The sequence below is a fragment of the Delphinus delphis genome, chromosome 14 (genome assembly GCF_949987515.2).
Source record: "Delphinus delphis chromosome 14, mDelDel1.2, whole genome shotgun sequence".
Lineage (NCBI taxonomy): Eukaryota > Metazoa > Chordata > Mammalia > Artiodactyla > Delphinidae > Delphinus > Delphinus delphis.
The window spans coordinates 5,518,890-5,537,722 of NC_082696.1; the positions used below are offsets into that span (position 1 = coordinate 5,518,890).

At 41.9% G+C, this 18,833-nt stretch overlaps 1 protein-coding gene and 1 long non-coding RNA gene across 3 annotated transcripts in view; one reads left to right on the forward strand and one right to left on the reverse strand.

The window, feature by feature from the left end:
* The window catches only part of PACRG (parkin coregulated), a 514,683-nt gene that overhangs the window by 124,665 nt on the left and 371,185 nt on the right, over positions 1 to 18,833 (reverse strand). The gene's annotated exons all lie outside the window — the stretch shown is intronic.
* Positions 2,245 to 6,684, forward strand: LOC132437208 (uncharacterized). Its single transcript, XR_009521974.1, has 3 exons — positions 2,245 to 2,341; positions 5,677 to 5,733; positions 6,330 to 6,684. It is a non-coding gene; the product is annotated as an uncharacterized lncRNA (long non-coding RNA).

Sequence of the window (18,833 nt, forward strand, 5' to 3'; positions counted from 1 at the left end):
CTGGTCTCTCCTCCACAACCACTGCTGCAAGCTTGTTGCTTATGTGCAAAGCCTTTACTCAGGCTATTTCAGCCTAGAGTACGCTTTTCCCATTTGTCCAGGTTTTGAAATCTACGTGAAATGTTTTACAAAATCTTCCCTCATCTCTAAAGCCGGGCTCCAACAGCATTTCATCTACGTTACTTGCACCCCTGTACAATTTATCTCCTGAACTTGACTGCAGCCTCCTTGAGGACAGGAATTTTGTCCTAGTTTCTCCTCCCTCCCACCCTCCCTCCCTCCTTCCCTTCCTCTCTCTTTCTCCCCATTTCAGTAGTTAACATAGTATCTTTTACCTGGTGGGTGATCAAAAACTATTTACTACATGAATAAACAAATGATAATCAAAAGAAGACAAGTCGAGGGCATACCCAGGCCTTTGGGCTGCCAGGTGAGCAGGTGAACGCAGGGAAGTTTCCTTTGTTCTCCATTATTAGGACAAAGTGTCACTGACCAGAGAATAAGAAAGTTTTACCCTCGTGACTTAGCCCAGAGATTGCACAATTTTTTCTTGAAGCAAATGTAATGGCAAGAGAATCAGAGATGCGTTTGTATATTTGTCCTGCCCACCCTCTGTGTCCAAGAACAGTCATGGCCACCTGAAGAAATGAAGGAGCTATCAAAATGAAGAAGGGAGCGCTTGTGTGCAGACGGCTTAAAGACACCCCACCCTAAGATAGAGCAACTAACATTTACTAATCACTCTTAACTCATTGACTTTTGTTTTGTCATTCTCTTAGTAAGGTTATTTTGACTTGGAAGTCAAGATCTGTAAATTAGGTAAGGGCTCAAATATAAACAGAAAAGACTTTTTACCTGAGCTATGCACAGGAGAACTGAAATATTAAATCAGGAGTGATTCTAGTATCTGAGATTCGAAATCCAAAATTGAAAAGGCCCATTTATCTTCTGACCCACTATGACCCAGAAGCAAAATGTGGTTATAAATGAAAAACACTAGGATCCTTCGATGGAGATATGCCTGAGGAAACGGAGCTATGCCTCCTCTTCTGATGGGTGTCGCTCACATCTCATCTGGCTTAACACTCCGTTACGGATCACAGTATCATGGACCAGGGCTCAGAAAGTCCTGGTTCAATTTGCAGCTTACACGCCGCAGGACATTTGGTGCTTTCTCACTCCCCGTTATGCACCCCAGGAGCTGTCTGCCTGAACTCCCAACAGCTAGTACTTTCATGTGCCCCTTGGTCTACCAGAGAAATCTATTGAGGCCTTCCACCAAAAATAATTATTCCAAAAATTCCTCAGGAGTGGTAGCATCCACGGTGATGGCGGGGGGATGATTCATGAACTACTGTCTATAGCCTTCCTAGGTCTCTCCCCACCAAGCCGACTCGAATAAATACGTAATCCAAGTAAAAATGCTGTGCTTGCTCGGCAAACACAGCTTCAAGAGGAGCCTCCTTAGCTCCCTTCCAACCAGATCGCCTCCACAAAGAGATCTCGGAGCTGACGTCAGTCTCTGGGCTTTAAAACTAACCCTCCTCCCCAGCTCCCCACCCCCGGGCCAAACCCCAGTATCCAAAGGGCAGATCTCAGGGGAAAATACTACTGTGGTCTGCCTTCTTCTCAACAAACAGGTATCAGCAGTGATTTTAGAGACACAGAGTTCCAGGCTACGGCACAGGATGAGAGACTAGGATAATTTCACCTAATGAAGATTAAGAAAGGGGAGAGATGAACAGCTTTCAGTTATACAAGATATATGATGCGGCAACATGGCAACGTAGGAAAAGCCTGGCAGTTCAGCTCTGCTACTAACCAGCTGTACTTTGGACAAATGTTTTCATCTCTCTGAACTTTAGTTTCCCAATATAAAAAAGGTAAACCTCAGGCCTCTTTCTTATGTTTGTGAGATTAAATGAGGTACTGATGGCGACGGTGGTGATGGTCACGGAGACGGTGCCCAGCTATTTCCACCTGGAATGAGAACTGAATGCAAAGAAGCTGACAAACCCTTAGGAGAGGTTTAAATTGGATACATGAAATAATTTCCTTATAGTGACAAACCCAGAGGAGGCTGGGCTTCTCCTGCAACAGTCCCTAAAATAGAGGCCCCTTTAAGTGGGTCAGCCATGGCTCTGGTGTGGTTTTGCCAGAGCAGTGAGAAGACTGGTTGGTCTCCCGGAGAAGAAAGTGTCTCTGCATCTGTGACCAGATGTTGGGAACCTGAAGCTTTAGAAATCACATTCTCCATTCTCTGTTCTGTGCTCAGACTGGGTGGCAACGTGACCCTCTAAGTAACCAGGAAAGGACATTTTACAGAAGAAATCCCTTCCAGGTAAGCAGAATTCTTTGAAAGGAGCTCTGTGGCTGGCTGAACATTCCTGAGTCTTGCATTCCCTTGCACAGGGGAGTGAAAGCACTGCTTGATTACTTTGGGGTTCTGCCTTGTCATAAATGTTCAGCTAGCAGCTGCTCCAGGGAGCCCGTGCCACCCATTCTGCATTGAATCATCTTAACGCCGGGAGCCCAGAGCGCCGCTTGAAGATCTGGGAAGAATGAGCCACCACCACCCTGTCTTCAATTTTAAACCAGCAACTCACGAAGTGCTGGTCAAGCGTGGGTGGAAGCTGTTGGTTTGGGAACTTCCAGACACCCATTAAAGCACACTCCTGCTTTTTAGGGTAGAGGGAGTGACCTTAAAAGTATTTTCTACAAAAAGGAAAGTAGTGACTTGAATTACTACCCTATGTTCTGGAGGCTCCAGGCAAAATTATTTGAAATGTGTGGGGAGATAGGAGAGCAGAGTTGCTGAGGAGTCTTACGTAAGTTACGCTGATCCTACCTTATTTCAGGATTCAAAGTCTGAAGTAGAGTAAAGAGGGGAAACCTACCGATGTCGTGAAGGAGAATGGCAGTGTTTTGGTTTCTCAAAGGGGTTATGGTATCTTTATAAGCCAGGCATGCAGACCTTCTACAGTCTTGCCCTGGGTGAGAAAAGATCGTGGCTTCAGATTCTATTCTGAGTGACCACGTTTGGCAATTCCTAAACCTGTCTGTTATTTTTGAAATGCAATAGATGTTAGAATTGTAAAGAAATTTGGATATAATCTAGACCAATCCCAAAATTTAATTTTTTTTTTTTTTTTTTTTAATGGTACGCGGGCCTCTCACTGTTGTGGCCTCTCCCGTTGCGGAGAACAGGCTCCGGATGCGCAGGCTCAGCGGCCATGGCTCACGGGCCCAGCTGCTCCACGGCATGTGGGATCTTCCCGGACCGGGGCACAAACCCGCGTCCCCTGCATCGGCAGGCGGACTCTCAACCACTGCGCCACCAGGGAAGCCCCAAAATTTAATTTTTAAAGTAACTTTTTTTCCTGATTCAGTTCATTATGGAAAAGATGGTAAACAAAAAGAAGGATAAAGAAAAAAAAATACTTTATACTCTCCCTTCCAAGAAATAGCCGTCATTGCCATTAAGGTGCATTTCCTTCGTGTGTGTGTGTGTGTGTGTGTGTGTGTGTGTGTTATTTAAAACGCACATATTAACACACAGTTGAGATTATATTATATATGTTTTTACATCTTAATTTTTAACTTTTTAACTTGATGGTTTTATCATGTCCTTAAAAACTTTTCACTCTAAATAGCAACATAATATTACATCACAGGAATAAAACATAATTTATTTAACCATTTCCATACTGGTGAACATTTTACTTATTTCTATTTCTTCACTGTTGTTGAAAAGAAATTTAAAATATCTAGTTACTTCAGTCTACTTCCATCTTTAATTATTTCCTCAGGTTCAATTCTTAGATTTAAAAACGATTACGTTGAGTTTGTGAATACTTTAAAATCCAGTTGGCATATGGATCTCTGTGTTAGGGATGAGGGACTGCAGCCAAGAAGTCTAGAATCTTCTGGAGGTCGCACAGGTCTGCAGCACCAGAGTGTGCCCTCAGCCCAGGTGTCCTGACTCCCCAGTAAGGTTCTTGCACATGTGTTTCGGGACCCAGTAAGAGTGATGGAAACAAAAAATTGTATTAATCAATGAAAGCTGCATTCTTTTTCCCGGGAAAAGATCCATGGGGGTGTTTACTTTTTCTCAGATTGTGTGTGTGTGTGTGTGTGTACACTAATAAAAATCATTCACTGACCCGAGTCAAAGAGGCTTTTTCTCTGGGGCAAATTGCTATTTACCCTGATGCCAAATCAAAATATAGTTTCTGCAATTAAAATAACTGAAGTAGAAAAAAATCCAGTTATCTGTATTGTATTTTGGGGAACTCCCATTTAAAGAATTGCATGTGAAGTTAAGTCTGGCTTATTTGGGTTGAGGGGACAGAAACCTCTTGAGTTGACCAAAATAGGGTAACTGCAAATTTCCAATGCTAGCTACAAACTTGAGACATTAAAAGGCAATTTGCAAGTTTTAAGTATATACCAAGAGGCACAAGGCCTTGTTCTAAAATAATAATTGTGGCTTAATAAAATGCAGAAGCCGAGAGCTTCCTGGGATTATAGTAAAAGATATTTTTATGTTTGGAAGACACTTCTGTAATCTGCATTTTTACTGGGGCTCTTGCTGAGATGACCAAGGACAAACAGGGTCCTTGGTCCATTAACTTTGTGTGTCAAGTCCATGGCCTTCTTACATGTCTTGGTATACAAATAAATCCACAGTAGACTCTGTGATGGAAAATGAACCCCCCCAGCCCCCTGCTCTCAGAGGGCAGAGATGGTACTTCCACACTCTCAGGCCAACTGGGCTAACTGAGGTCAACCTTCAGTGAGGGGCTCCTGACCCACGGGCTCATGTTACACCAGGAAGGAAATAGTTCTTCCTCAATCTGTAAGTCTTTCTTTCTCCTCTTTTCACCCCTCCATCTACTTCCATTGCCTTATCACCGCCTAGCTGGCTGCAGCTGACCAGTGCAGACTTATAAATTGTGAGACTTTGGGGGATGGGGGTGGGATTTTATTTCCAGATTAATTTTGGACCTTTTTGCACCTTTTTGTTGTGTTATTACTGATACATCATTGGGAATAAGATAAGATCCTGTGCTTTAGAGCAGATAGGCTGAGGTTGGAGTCCCGCCTCCAACACTACGTGATCTTGGGTAAATAGCTTAACCTCTCTGAGCCTCAGTTTCCTCATCTGTAAATTGGGAACAACAATAATAACTCCCTTATACGGTGGTGAAGGTAAAATGAGACAGAGCAGATACATTGCTTAGCAGACATTCTGGCACTCAGTAGGCACCCAGTCAGGGCTACTTTTAGCCATTGGCATTGTGATCGTCCCCCCTCGGAAGTTCCTCCCTTTCCCTGACATTTTTCTCTCATCTTGACTGCTGGGTGGTAAGCTTGTTTCTATTTCTTCACAATTCTTCCCAGTCAATATTCCATTATTGTTACCATTTCTTCAGTAACATACTTGTCACTGAATGGATTCTTAATGTAGCCACCAACATGTTCTGCTTTGCTTTTAGAATTATGATTGAACCTGAATTTTCAATCTTTTGAAATATAAAAACCAGATTAAGTTAGGTATATTACAACTAGTTGATGCAAAAGTCTTTATGCTCTTGTTTCACAGAAAAGCAAGCCTAATGATTTCTGAGAATCTGTTATTATCTAACACCAGGTGAAATTGTTTCACTTTTACAGATCATTTGAGGAGCTGACTTCAGGAGCTCTGTCATAAAGCAATATGAAGGTTTCCAGGTAAGTGCAGGTTACAGATGAAAAGGAATGGGAGAGTACGAGAAGCAAGAGAAGGAAAGGTCTAAGTTGTAAAAGAAGTAGGAACTGGAACTCCCCTAGAGAAGATCATAGAAGAGTCTTGAGCTAGTTTGAGAAAGGTGGCGCCAGATGGGGTGTTCGTGGCACACGGTAAAGGAGTCTGGGTGCTCAGTGCAGTGGACGCAGAGGACAAAGGTACATGCATGGAGGAGTCCACGCCACTCAAGAGGCATGTGATCTGATGCCAAGCTCTTTTCCAGTTATCAGGTACAAGAAGCACAACTAGAATAAAAGATGAGTGAACCCTATGGCAGCAGATTATGTTGAACAATAGAGCAAGGTTTATCCTTGAGTGATGTGTGTGGTGGGTCCTGACACCTCTGGGAGGACAGGATTCTGGATGATCACCCTCTAGTGGCATCTGGAGAAAACTGCAGGTACATGACCTTTCATGTAAAGACATTCAGTAGGGATGTGAAGGAACTTCTTCCCAGGGGTTCACAAACGCAGCCATCTCTGCATGCATTATCACCTCATTTTAACTAGACTAAAGAAGCGTGCTTTCTTTTCTTTTCTAGATGAGATTCATGAACATCAAATGGGAATCCGTGCACAGTAGTTGATTTTTATCATAATACTGGCTAGAATGCAGGGTATCCTGATCATCAATATTTTTACTAATTAAAAAAAGTACAGGACTTCCCTGGTGGTGCAGGGGTTAAGAATCTGTCGGCCAATGCAGGGGACACAGGTTCAATCCCTGGTCCGGGAAGATTCCACATGCTGCAGAGCAACTAAGCCGGTGCGCCACAACTACTGAGCCTGTGCTCTAGAGCCCGTGAGCCACAGCTACTGAGCCCACATGCCACAACTACTGAAGCCCGGGCGCCCAGAGCCCGTGCTCCACAACAAGAGAAGCCACCGCAGTGAGAAGCCCGCGCACCGCAACGAAGAGTAGCCCCCGCTCGCCGCAACTAGAGAAAGCCCGTGTGGAGCAACAAAGACCCAATGCAGCCAAAAAAAAAAAAAAAAGTACAACTAGAATTAACTTTTCAGTCATGACTAATACTGCTTCAAATTTTGTTTTGTTCATGATATTTGGTCAAAAGAAGTTTCAACAGAGGAACCAGAGAAAATTAATAACAAAACGAGGACCATCTTGACCTCTCTACCCTTCTGGATTTCAAAAGAAAGGGGAAATAACCATATATGCCATTGAATTGTAACAGCTTTAGTTCTGGCAGCTTTTATTCAAATATCATCATCCTTTGCAACTGGCAAAATGAGTCTTAACTTTCAAACTTTCAGACTGCAAGTTAATCCATATTTTGTGCTAGAGTGTGACAGCCACAACCTCCAGTACTCCACCGAAAGTTAAAAAGGGAAAACACAGGCATAAGTATTTAACACTTCAAAAATTCTCATTTAAAAATGTTCAGTGTAGGTGACCAGAGAACATAGCTTACAGGAATAAAAGAACTTGAAATGGATTTGTTTGTTCTTTTGGTAAAGGTGATCTTCCCTTTCATTATATTAACACCCGTGCTCAGTCTAAGAGGTATATTATGATAAGGAATTATAGCTGGGCCAGAGGAAAGTAATATTTTCAGTTAATTGTGAATTGTAAAAGTCTATTAGGGTGGGTTTTTGTAGCTGATGTTTATTTAAATTAGAATAAGGGTTAAAGCAGAATTCATTCCATGCTTTGATAAATGTTTATTGGACTGCCTATTCTGGTACTTATAGCAGGGGTCCCCAACCCCCCAGGCCGCGGACGGGTACCGGTCCATGGTACCCGTCCTTGATTTTATGGTAAACTGTGTAACTTATAATGTATAATTTTAGGTAAATTATAAATTTCTGTACAATTGTGATCAAAATGTTAAGTTATTTTTAACTTAAGTTTATGTTAAGTTAATTTTATGTTAAGTTATTTTAAAGTAAATCATATCTTCTTAATCTTGCTAGATTTGAAAGTTTTACCATGGGTGTTATTGATTTAGGAGGATTTATAACTGGAGGGTTATAAATCTTATAGTTATAAAGTACTTTTCATTTGTAAAGAATGTTACATTTCATTATTCATATGTGTCTCCAAACAGTGCCATGACGTATAGCAACTTGGAGGAAGACTCAGAAGGATAAAACTGACAGGGCTAAGAGTCCGTGTTTAAGCCAGAACCCTTTGGTGTTACTCTGAGTCAATCAAGCTGCCTTCTGATAGATTTACAGGATTTCCACATCTCATAAACAAACTATAAAAAGGCCTCATTGAATATAGCAAATAAATTTTTTTATAAGTATTCATAAAAATCTCATCATGATAATGGCAAAGCATAAGCCTTAGGTTTACTCTGTTGGAAAGGTAGAAGTCTTAATCGATACAACTATGCTTCACAAGCTAACTGAAACAAAGGCTTTTTGACCGTACAGACATTTCAGCTCTCCTTCTGCAACAAGGGATTATCAGCCCCAAATAGCATCGTTATCCAAGTTGTCACAGTGATCCATATTCTGTTTATGAGAGGCTATAATTTCAATCGTTGGAAAATATTTTCAGGAGTTTATTCAGATGAAGAAGCATAGCGATTTTAACATGAATATGATTTATTGACGATTCCTCTCTTTTGGATCTCTTGAAATCCAGAAAAAGACATTATGGTGGACTAGTGTGCTACAAAATAGCATATAATAAAAGAAGAATATTGTGTCAGATACAGAATTTTATCTGATTTTGTACTCATTCAGTCACATACTATACAGTAATAAGCAGACTATGCTTAATTCACAATGGAATACTTTACAGTGACATGCTTGGTAAACGTATTCCCTACCAGCACAGATGGCATAAAAATGCTTAGTGATTCTTTTTTCAGACTTCATGTCATGCTGTGGGAAGATGTGGCTGAAATAAATACATTTCATTTTGTTTTGTGACATTTTTCCATATGATTTAATTATAGAGAGAAGGGCACACAGAGCGCGTCACTATTAAGTGGGACCCATTATACGCTTAAGAGCAGATTCAAATCTTTTGTTGAGCACGTTTTTGGAAAATAAATTGTTCACGCCATGTAAATAATATGACATTTGGTCGCAGTCAATTTGGTTTATGTATTGTGCCCAAAGGAACAGGTGATTTGAAGTTTAATTTGCCCCTCGTCTACTTACCCTAATAACTTGGCACCGCACACAGTTCTTAGGATAGCAATATACCAATTAACAAAATCATTCTCTCACTGCTGTCGAAATACAGAGTTGATTCTCATCTACATTTTTTGGTTGTTGTCGTGCAGGGCAAATGAAACAAACAACGTAGAAAGGAAAGCAGGGAAAGAAGACAGGTTCAGTGGCGCTCTATAGCAGATCCAGAGGAAATGAGCACAGACCCGTGAGCATGTACCAGGTGGACGGCACTGCCGAGAAACCCTGTTCCATCCTACTGCGGCCAAGGAATTTGGGCTTGTGTTACTCAAAACAACGTATCTGTCTCATATTAAATTTGTATTTGGATGGAATTAAGGGATCCCATCAGCAAACACAAGTGAAGACTTCAAATGGGAAAAGCTGTATTATATCTGAGTGATAATGTGTTTTCAATACATTCTGTATTTAATGACTTGGCAAAAAATAGCTAATGTGCTGGAGATGCAATGATGCCCTTTGTCCATCCGTCTTCTTTGCCATTCTCACCTTCGCTGTCCTTAGTGAGCTTCCCTGACCTCTAACCTGGACCATGACAGCTGTCTCTGAAATGCTGTTTCCCTTCCCAGTTTTCCCCATTCAGCTACACTCTCTCCCTCCAGTTACCGCTCTGCAGGCTAGCGGGCAAGTGGTGATGGCTTGAATCTGAATTCCCTCCTCGATCGCCCCAGCCTGGGTCAGCTGCTTCTCCTCTGGGCACCCTGGTGCTTCGTGCTCACCTCCATCACAGCATTATCACGAGGATGGAGGTACACTTTTTCCTTTGCCCCCGTGACACAGCAGTCTCCTTGACGGCAGGGCAGTGTCCTTTCTACCAGTGTATTCCAGTACCCGGTACCTCTAGGCAACAATAAATATGTGGAGGGTGACTGAATGAATGAAGTCACTTCCAGTCAATTGTTCCTCGTTGAATTTTGGTGTGAACCCTAACTCCTCGGTTTGGTGTCCACTGGGTTCCCGCGAGGCCTCTGTTCTAAGGCGTCCTCACGGCCACCACTCCCTCTGCTCCTCGACTCCGGTCCCTGTCTGCACCCTGGGGTGTTTTCCAAATAGGGGCCACATCCTCTCTGTTTTTTGTGCCTTTGCTGTCCCTCTGCCTAGGATGCACTTAATGTTCATCTCAGAAAATTGTAGGTGCTCTCTCAGGGCTTTTTTTCAACTCGCATCTTGATTAACTGAACCATCCTCCCTTGCATCTTATTTGTAATTGCGTAACACTTACACGTTTTGGTCCCTGGGAATAGGGACTAGGTCATTTTTACTTCTTTTTTTTTTTAACGCTCATAGAACCTAGCATATGTGCACGGCACCTAGGAGATGATTAATACATGCTTTGGGTGGCACACGGCTAGGACCACAAGAGCAAACCCTTGTCTCGCACCTTACAGTTTCCACTCATCCATTATCCATCCATCTCTCCATTCATCACTTGAGCTTGCATTATCTTGTCAAATCACCACAGCTGCTCTACAAGAAAGGATCAACATCTAGGGCCTCAGAATGGCCCAGTGACTTGTCTAAGACCACTCAGCTAACATGAATACTGGGATTTAAATCTAGGTTCCTGTCTCTAAGCTGAGTGGCCTATCTAGTTCAGTAAGGTTTTAAAATTAAGTGTGGTAGGGACCCCCTTGATGGAGTCTAAGGTCAAAAACCAGAGGTAGAACAAAGGTAGAACAAATTTGGGCATTTTAATATTTGTTACTCTGATAGTTTTGCAATCCAGCTCCTAGGATTCCTGCTGTAATGAAAGGTTTCAAGAGATTGTAGGATAGCCCTGCTTTCTCTCTGGCAACCCAAGTAAGCAGTGAGCAGGTTGCCCCTGGCCATCACCCCAGAGCCCATGCAGTATGAACTGGATGTAGAGGCTGGACTGGAAGTCATGCTAATGAATTGTCCAGACCTGGGAGAAAACTCCCATCTGGACAAGGTGGGTCCAACTGGGGCCTTCGTTTAGTAACCAGTATGTGGGCAGAGGCTGGGAAGGCTACAATGGCTAATTCAACAGACGTTCTCTTTGTCTGGATGGAACGGGAGAGAAGGAGCTTGGCACAGATTAAATGGAAACTGAGGAGACTGTCATGAGCACGTGTGACTCAGATATTTGGAGGAATTTGAGGAGAATTAGGGTTATTGTATAATGAGTGAAAATAGGAACAAACAAATACTATTTTGTTTTTTATTGTGACTCAGTTTTTATCTCCCAATTACCCTCCCTCAATATGGCCTTAGAATTTTCAGAACTAAATATTTTATGTCTTTTTTTGTCAGACTTTTTTTTTTAAAATGTGGGACTTCGTAGAACTTCACAGTTATGCACGAGAACAGAAAAACAAGAAATGAAAATCTGAAATAATGTCTATTCTAGCAATTTCTGCTTATCTGAGAAAGATTGTTCTTTGATCCATGACAGCTTAAAAAATAAAGCACAATATCTATTTACCTCTAAAATACAGTATTCATAGGTTTAAAATAAAAACCCAGATCTATGAATTCTGTTTCCCTTTGAAAATTCATCTTTGCAATTACTTGCTTTGTACTGTACAATAGAAATTATTACTCACACCGAAAGGAACTTAGGCTGAAGGATTAAATCTATTTTGCTATAAACTCTCTTATAGATTTTAATATTTACTATGCTACTAAAACTTTAAAAACTATTCATAGATAATTTCTAAATTTATAAAATACAATTACAAAGTTAGATACAAGTATAAAATCATATAAGAGTATAGACAATAGTATTTTCATGCTATTAAAATCCTCAGCATTTCAATCGAGCACAAAAATAGAGTTGATGAAGAAGTAGCTGAATCGGCCAGGAGGTGTGGAGATGGTTGCAAACCCGCAGGTGGGAGCTGCTGGCCACCTTTTGGACTGTGCACAAAGCAAGGACCAACTAGTTTAAAAGAAGGAGGTCAGGTCCTGTTTTCCTGTGGTCCCTCCCCTGCTGGAGTTACCGATGCCCTCCCCCTGCAGGCAGAGTTGTACTCATTTCCTAGTGAAACTTTGTCAGAACAGAATTGCATTAGCAGGGCACCTGCTAACATCTGAGTTAGCCTTGCTGCGTGGTCTCTGGCGAGTCCTAAGGCAGCCCTAGTTACCCAGGCACTCTGCATCCTTTCTAGCCCTGCCGGGTTGATTGAGTCTCTATAACTGGCTTTCTGTCTCCATCACTTTGCTGTTACTCCATTTTCACAGTAGGGGTGGGTGATGGCCATGCCCTGCTTTGCTGGGGCCTGGACCCTTGACGAGTTCTTGCCAGCTACGGGCCTGCGGTCTTACTGTTGTTGTTGGATCAGACAGAGCGGGAGAGGAAGAAATTCACAGAAACTAAATGAAAGGTGAAAAGACTGTCATGAACACATGTAACTCAGATCGTTCAGAGGCATTTGAGGGGGACTGGAGCCACTGCAGAACAAGTGGGGATAACAATCAGCATTAGGGCTTTTAAAAAACTTCCCATGTTATTTCAGAGTCCAGTCAAGACTGAGAACAATAGTCTAGCCAGGGCTTGGCTAGACCTGGAGCCATGTTGATAATGATGACTGGTTTCCAAGATCACCTGCTGCTGCAGCTCCCCGGCTGCACCCACCTAGCAGGGTGGTCCTCTGTGTAGATCACTACCTGCCCAGACCTCACCCTCCTGGCTGGAATGAGCCCCAGCAGCTGGCCAGTTACTCCCGGCTTTTCCTTCTGGCAGGGTCCATGCTGTAGAGGCTCCAGCAGACCCCAGGCTCAAGGTTGCCTGAGAGATGTTCACAGCAGGTATAGTTACCCATCTCTCCTAATAAGCTGTATGTCATCTTTCAGGGCAAGTCCTCTTAGGTAGGTATATACATCCAGCCTGTTCTAGACTCAAAAGGTCTAGACTTATTTAAAATTTCATACAAATCCATGTGAGAAGATATTACTCTTATGGCTAAACTCAACATGTGTCTGCATTTTTAATCTCTTTCTAAAACCTAAACAAGTAGCCCCTGGATTTTGAGAGGTCCATGCAGCTCCAAGTAATTGCTACTGGGTGCTGTGTCATATAAGCTATTAGTCCACAGAGCCACAGAACAAACTCACTCCCAACCTAGGTGTTAGAGAACACCCAAAAGCAAAACTAAAAATTAAGACAATGTGGACCTTGACCAACAACCTCTTAGACTTCTAGAGGACTGGATGGGTCAAGACTGATATCTATTGAAATGAAACATGCATTATTTTTAAGAATATATTTTTCAGATGTATCCACACCAGTGCACAAAATACACTCACACACATAAAATACAAGTTATAATCTTGCTTTTAGTAATACGAGCCTCAATATAACCTAAATCTTCATGAAAAAAGAACTGGTATCTATAGGTGTAGAGTCAAGCAAAGGAATCAGGTCAGTCTCTGAATAAATGAGTAGATCTGAATGTCTTGATATAACACGTTCTGCAAGATTCTTGTATTAAGTGGAAAAAGAAAATAAAACAAAAATAAAAAGGAGAAGCAAGAAACAATACGGCCACTTCCTGAAATTCTGAAAATGAATACTCTAAAAAGGACCTTTATCAAACAATACAGCATGTCTGGAGGAAAAAAAGATGATTAACCTCACTGATGGAGAAGATCCAAACTCAAGAGTAATGACAAATAGTGGAGAGTCAGTAAAATAAGAACTGAATTCTGGAGAACCTTAAACCCCAGGGTACGATATTGCAACAGGATGCAAAGATAACAGGCACCAAGTGCATCTGGTATTGGTGACAGACATGGAGATGCTAAGGAGCAGAGCATTTTCTGGTGGAGCAGGTGATGGAAGGAGCTGCCCAGCAGTGAGCATTCTGGACTTGCCACTTCCCCTCTGGGACCCTGGGCATGTGAGAGGTCTGGGCTTCAGCTGCCTCATCTCCACAGAAGATGCTTGTGAGTGAATCTGATAATGGTTAGAATGAACCTAGCAGAATGCCCAAGATATTAAAAGCTCAATATGAATGCTGAGGAGGGAAGAAAATACATACGGAGTGTAGTGGGAATTCCTCCAAGAAGAGAGGGTTTTGTTCCCTTAAGCATATTGAAGGGGGAAGTTAAGCTGCGTACATATATTCTTCTCAGCAAGTTTCAGGTTCAGTAATTCTGAACTGCGGTTGGAAAACTGGAAAGAAAATTGAGTTGTGGGGGCAAAATAACTGCTTAACTTAATTACTAAAATGCCGCACTTTCCTATCATGATGTCAATACTGCACACGCTGCAATTCAAGATCCTGTAAAACAGCTCTTTCATTAAAATTTAGGACAAAAGGTATGCCATTTATTAATGCATCAATATATTTTAGTGAGTACCATACATACAAAGGAAGAAACTAATTATTTACCTACAGGTCAGACCTCCATTATTTTAAGTCTTGGTGACTTGCAGAGCTCCCCATGAAGAGTAATACAAATATATTTGAGTTAATTCTGTGGTAAATTAAATATCCTGGATATTAAATACACTTGACAAGACTTCTTGAGGTACAGAAAGGATGCTGAACAGGGAACATTATTATTTAGTCTGTGGTGACAGCTTTGAAGTAGATAGATTTTTGCTACTCATAGATATAGTTTCACAATCGTTTCCTGATTATTAAAATGTCTGTAGAATCTTTATTAAGTTTCCTGGAAGCATTAACTCTGTCAAAATTAAAAAATCTCATCAAACTAAGATGTCCACGGAATACAAGAGATGACAACAAATCCATTCCTTGGACTTGACAGAGGATAGATGATACAGAGTAATTTCTTTGGCTTGGGTCTCTTAATCTACTAATGGTTCTTCGACACATAGAAAAAAATAATTAAAATGAAAAATAGGGAGGGACCTTAAAGATGGCGGCAGAGTAGGACATGGAGATCACCTTCATCACCACAGATTCATCAGAAATACATCTACATGTGGAACAACTCCTACAGACAGAAGACCTCTGACTTCCCAAAAGGCAAGAAACTCCCCACGTACCTGGGTAGGGCAAAAGAAAAAAGTTAAAACAGAGACAAAAGAATAGGGATGGGACCTGCACCTCTGGGAGGGAGCTGTGAAGAAGAAGTTTCCACACACCAGGAAGCCCCTTCACTGGCAGAGACAGGGGGTGGGCAGGGGGAATCACTGGAGACATGGAAGAGAGCGCAGCAACAGGGGTGCAGAGGGCAATGTGGAGAGATTCCTGCACAGAGGATGGGTGCCGACCGGCACTCACTGGCCCGAGAGGCTTGTCTGCTCACCTGCCGGGGCGGGCGGGGGCTGGGAGCTGAGGCTCGGGCTTCGGAGGTCAGATCCCAGGGAGAGGACTGGGGTTGGCTGTGTGAACACAGCCTGAGGGGGCTAGTGAGCCACAGCTAGCCGTGAGGCAGTCTGGGAAAAAGTCTGGAGCTGCCTAAGAGGCAAGAGACCATTGTTTCGGGATGTGCAAAGAGAGGGGATTCAGAGCACTGCCTAAACGAGCTCCAGAGACAGGTGCAAGCCGCGGCTATCAGCGCGGACCCCAGAGACGGGCATGAGACGCTAAGGCCGCTGCTACAGCCACCAAGAAGCCTGTGTGCAAGCACAGGTCACCATCCACACCTCTCATCCTGAGATCCCATGCAGCTGGCCACTGCTAGGGTCCCGTGATCCAGGGACAACTTCCCCTGGAGATCACACAGCGCGCCTCAGGCTGTTGCAACGTCACGCTGGCCTCTGCCGCCGCAGGCTCGCCCTGCATTCCGTACCCCTCCCTCCCTGCAACCTGAATGAGCCAGAGCCCCCTCATCAGCTGCTCCTTTAACCCCGTCCTGTCTGGGCAGGGAACAGATGCCCTCAGGTGACCTACACACAGAGGCAGGGCCAAATCCAAAGCTGAACCCGAGGAACTGTGTGAACAAAGAAGAGAAAGGGAAATCTCTCCCAGCAGCCTCAGGAGCAGCGGATTAAATCTCCACAATCAACTTGATGTACCCTGCATCTGTGGAATACCTGAATAGACAATGAATCATCCCAAAATTGAGGTGGTGGACTTTGGGAGCAACTGTAGACTTAGGGCTTGCTTTCTGTATCTGATTTGTTTCTGTTTTTATGTTTATCTTAGCTTAGTATTTAGACCTTATTATCATTGGTAGATTTGCTTATTGATTTGGTTGCTCTTTTCCTTTTTTTAAATATATATATATATATTTTTTTTTTCCTTTTTCTCTTTTTGTGAGTGTGTATGTGTATGCTTCTTTGTGTGATTTTGTCTGTATAGCTTTGCTTCTACCATTTGTCCTAGGGTTCTATCTGGTTTAATTTTTTTCTTTCTTTTTTAGTATAGTTTTTAGTGCTTGTTATCATTGGTGGATTTGTTTTTTGGTTTGTTTGCTCTCTTCTTTCTTTCATTCTTTTTTTTAATTACTTTTTTATTTTTAATAATTTTTTATATTTTTTATTTTAATAACTTTATTTATGTTCTTATCTTTCTTTCCTTCTTTCCCTTCCTTCCTTCCTTCCTCCCTCCCTCCCTCTCTTTCTTTCTTTCTTTTCCCTCCCTTTTCTTCTGAGTCATGTGGCTGACAGGGTCTTGGTGCTCCAGCTGGGTGACAGGCCTGAGCCTCTGAGGTAGGAGAGCCGAGTTCAGGACATTGGTCCACCAGAGACCTCCCAGCCCAAGGTAATATCAAACTGTGAAAGTTCTCCCAGAGATCTCCATCTCAACGCTAAGACCCAGCTCCACTGAATGACCAGCAAGCTACAGTGCTGGACACCCTATGCCAAAAAACTAGCAAGACAGGAACACAACCCCACCCATTAGCAGAGAGGCTGCCTAAAATCATAATTAGTTCACAGACACCCCAAAACACACTACTGGACATGGTCCTGCGCACCAGAAAGTCAAGATCCAGCCTCGTCCACCAGAACACAGGCACAACTCCCCTCCACCAGGAAGCCTACACAAGCCACTGAAAGAATCTTAGCCACTGGGGGCAGACACCAAAAACAACAGGAACTATGAACCTGTAGCCTGCAAAATGGAGACCCCAAACAGAGTAAGTTAAGCAAAATGAGAAGACAGAGAAATACACAGCAGATGAAGGAGCAAGGTAAAAAACCCACCAAACCAAACAAATGAAGAGGAAATAGGCAGTCTACCTGAAAAAAAATTCAGAGTAATGATAGTAAAGATGATCCAAAATCTTGGAACGAGAATAGAGAAAATACAAGAAACGTTTAACAAGGACTTAGAAAAACTAAAGAGCAAACAAACAATGATGAACAACACAATAAATGAAATTAAAAATTTTATAGAAGGAATCAATAGCAGAATAACTGAGGCAGAAGAACGGATAAGTGACCTGGAAGATAAAATAGTAGAAATAACTACTGCAGAGCAGAATAAAGAAAAAAGAATGAAAAGACTTGAGGACAGTCTCAGAGACCTCTGGGACAAAATTAAATGCAAAATTTTCAAATTATAGGGGTCTCAGAAGAAGAGGAAAAAACGGGACTAAGAAAATATTTGAAGATATTATAGTGGAAAACTTCCCTAATATGGGAAAGGAAATAGTCAGTCAAGTCCAGGAAGTGCAGAGAGTCCCATACAGGATAAATCCAAGGAGAAATACACCAAGGCACATATTAATCAAACTATCAAAAATTAGATACAAAGAAAAGATATTAAAAGCAGCAAGGGAAAAGTAACAAGTAACATAAAAGGGAATCTCCATAAGGTTAACAGCTGATCTTTCAGCAGAAACTCTGCAAGCCAGAAGGGAGTGGCAGGACATATTTAAAGTGAAGAAAGGGAAAAATCTACAACCAAGATTACTCTACCCAGCAAGGATCTCATTCAGATTCTATGGAGAAATTAAAACCTTTACAGACAAGCAGAAGCTAAGAGAATTCAGCACCACCAAACCAGCTTGACAACAAATGCTAAAGGAACGTCTCTAGGCAGGAAACACAAGAGAAGGAAAAGACCTACAATAACAAACCCAAAACAATTAAGAAAATTGTAATAGGAACACACATATCGATAATTACCTTAAATGTAAATGGATTAAATGCTCCAACTAAAAGACATAGACTGGCTAAATGGATACAAAAACAAGACCCATACGTATGCTGTCTACAAGAGACCCACTGCAGACCTAGGGACACATACAGCCTGAAAGTGAGGGGATGGAAAAAGATATTCCATGCAACTGGAAATCAAAAGAAAGCTGGAGTAGCAATTCTCATATCAGACTTTGAAGTAAAGACTGTGACAAGAGACAAAGAAGAACACTACATTATGATCAAGGGATCAATCCAGATAGAAGATATAACAACTGTAAATATTTGTGCACCCAACACAGGAGCACCACAGTACATAAGGCAAATGCTAAGAGCAATAAAAGGGGAAATCGACAGTAACACAGTCATAGTAGGGAACTTTAACACTCCACTTTCACCAATGGACAGATCATCCAAAATGAAAATAAATAAGGAAACACAAGCTTTAAATGATGCATTAACCAAGATGGACTTAATTGATACTTATAAGACATTCTATCCAAAAACCACAGAATACACTTTCTTCTCAACTGCTCATGGAACATTCTCCAGGATAGATCATATCTTGGGTCACAAATCAAGCCTTGGTAAATTTAAGAATGCTGAAATCATATCAAGTACCTTTTCCAACCACAATGCTATGAGACTAGATATCAATTACAGGAAAAAAAACTGTAAAAAATAGAAACACATGAGGGTAAACAATACACTACTAAATAATCAAGAGATCACTGAAGAAATCAAAGAGAAATAAAAAAATACCTAGAAACAAATGACAATGAAAACACAATGACCCAAAATCTATGGGATGCAGCAAAAGCAGTTCTAAGAGGGAAATTTATAGGAATACAATTCT